Genomic DNA, 3,308 nt, shown 5'->3' with positions numbered 1-3,308 from the left:
CGTGTGCTCTTCAGTTACTATTGTCTTTTAATATCTCCACTAGTATATTCTGTTCAAAAATCGTATTCAATTGAGTATTACATATGCTATTATCTGGAAATACTTACAAGCTTATTATCAATCATATTCAATATTTATCATCATAAGGTAAGCAAATATGTATATTTAAATATTATATATTATCATTACTGTAGCAATTTCGAATGCATTTCTACAGTTACGATATTTATAGTAAAATATATGTAGATGCAGCATGCATTAATAAAATCATTGTTTCAAAAAATTCAGTAAAAAATTTGCAAAATATGCATTAAAAAATTATGTCTTTGATAACTAAAATGCACTTAATATTAGATACATTAACTGTAGATATAATAAAATTTTCATGTAAGTAATTACCTACTTATTACTATGTTTACTTGTCTAATTGCATCTTTATTAGAAATTCCAGAATTGTCTGAAAAAGCTGGATATTATTGACAATACATTATTTGAAATTGGAATGGTGACAGATTATAACAAGTTACATAAAAAAACACTGTGGTTTGTCTTAGGATGGTTCGTAATAGTCATATTGATGAATAGTATAACGGCACTGTCCGTAAATATTGAATATGATTGCAACATTCTGACTGCTATAATTGTCGTCTTCGTACAAAATTATTCTTATCATATTAATGTTATTGGTTATTTGACTACTATAACTATTCTTGGGTTGGTACTACTTTTTAATACATATATGTATAAGTATACAGTTATTTCATAACTTAATCATTTATATAAATTTATTTTATAATTATTAATTTATATAAATATTAAATCACCAGCTATAAAAAGTTATGCAGTATATAAACATTATCAAAACTGATAAATTTATCTTCTGATAACAAAATCATTCATCAATTTTTTTTATATATTTAGATACATAGCATTAAAATTTGATCAAATTAATAAACATCTTCAGAATATGATGACAGATAATGATCATAAAATAAAACAAGTTCGGAAAAATCTCATGATACCTTCGCATCGACGCCAGTTTTCAAAAATTAAACATATGATATGGACATTATGGACCATTAGGTAACAAATTTAATTAAATTTCACTACATAAATATTACTAAATAAAACTTAATATTTATATACATTACATACAGAATAAAATGCAATATTTATACAGACATCTTCACTTGGAGTTACGCAAAATATCATATGAGATAGATTCTACATTCGTAACTGAAATGTCTTTCAAAATGGCATCCTATTTTATTTGGATAATATATCATATTCGCGCAACTTTCTATGCATTTCTCGACAATTTAAGATGTAATAAAATATTGTATGCAGAAATGAATGTAATATGGATTTTTCATAACATTTCTAAATTTCTGCTCATTAATTATGTGTGCGAAACAGTTAGCATCAAGGTATTGATTAAATCTTTAATTTCAAATAACATTTATCTACCTAAATAATAATCATCTACCTAAAATTTGTTTTCAACAATAATTTGTTAAGTAATATATCATTTTAAATTACTGAATTAGAAGCACAATTTCTATTTTATTTTATTCTAATATTTATATTCCAATTTTAGGCAAGTGCAACAGCAAATTTACTAAATAGATTATTGTATTTTACTTATGATGCTGAAGTTCATGAAATCGTAAGTTTCAAAATAAGTTCGTTAGAACATTGTTAAAATAACATTCAATGAAATCCAAATATTCAGTAAGATATATGTATATTAAAAATAATCTAGTGTATTAATACAGATTTCACAATTTTCATTACAAGTGGTATATATGCCACTTAGATTCTATGGAATAGGACTTTTCGAATTTGGTTTCAAATTTCTTCACAGAGTATGTAATACTTATAATATTAATATACGTAACTTTAATTCGTTATTGACTATATTTAAAAGAGAAATTAATATATTATCTTTGTTTTTAGTTCATCATGTCAATTGCGACCGTTTTAGTTATAGTAATACAAGCGCACGAAAATAAGTAAATATAATTATCAAATTATAATAGTCAATTCAATTAATTCATATTCAATTATTTTCAATTCAAATGGTAATGGACACTTTCTAAATTGCATTTTATTTTCCAATTATATTTTCCAAATGGTTTGATATATGTCTACGTTCACATTAATGGTAAAGAAAAGAATTAATGATTAAAAAAGAAATAATAAATTTTTTATGTGTACACGGTAAATGATGATGAATAATATTTATTATAATTTCATACTGATTTTATCTTTCTACAATTCTTTTTATGAAAAAATATATATTCTTTGCATACAGCATTTTATATAATTTTATGTATTAACTTAAGTAATATGCATAATGTCTACCATATAATAAAAAGCAATCCTTTGTAATTATAATACATATATGTATTTATGGTACTTGAATATTATCTATTTAGAGTAATTGTGATTGAAATGTATCTTGTATGGTGTTTAAAAATGTTTAAATATTGTATACTATATGTATATGAACATATTAATAAAAAAAAAAGAGAAAAATACCAACAATTATATTCATATAATATGTCTGCTATGTGCTAGAAAAATTATTTTATCTATCATTTCTTTTTCAATAGATCATATCACATAAATTTCAGCTAGATAGCAAATTGATTACCTAATATTCATAAGTGCCTTAATAGAAATTACAAAGATAACCGTAACTATTCCGTGCAACTTATGCAAATATGAAGTCAGTAAAATAGCGGTTTGAAATAGCAACGGTGCACAATGAACCAAAGTATTCAAACAATTTTAATGCCGCTCCTAACAATTAGTTATATTTTTGGTTTAAATATTACAAATCTATCTATAGGCCACTCAAGATTATGGTTTAATTTCTTGTATATGCTAACAGTTTGGGTAATTTATAATTTTCTTTTAATATCGGTATTAATACCTTTTGCCGAGTATTATATGAGAAGCAAGTATTACATTTGCTATTTTCTGGAATTGTTTATAACCTTATTGTCGATCGTGTTTGGAATATACCATAATGAGGTAAAAAGATATTTACATTCATAGTTATTAACTTAGAACATATACTATTGGAAGGAGAATTGTCTTATATATCGTTCGTGTATCGAGCTGAAGCCAAGATCTGTGTAAGAGAGAAAGATATAGGTTTCCAATTAACTGTAATATGCCATTCAACCTCCACTTAGCTCCGTTTTTCATTTCTTTTGAAAAGATTTTCGAAAAATTAAAAATTGGGTAAAACGGGTTGAGAGTGGGGACTAAATGACACATGCGTATTACAGTCAATTGGG

The sequence above is a fragment of the Wasmannia auropunctata genome, unplaced genomic scaffold (assembly GCF_000956235.1).
Source record: "Wasmannia auropunctata unplaced genomic scaffold, wasmannia.A_1.0 LD316786.1, whole genome shotgun sequence".
NCBI lineage: Eukaryota > Metazoa > Arthropoda > Insecta > Hymenoptera > Formicidae > Wasmannia > Wasmannia auropunctata.
This window is presented reverse-complemented; position numbering follows the sequence as displayed.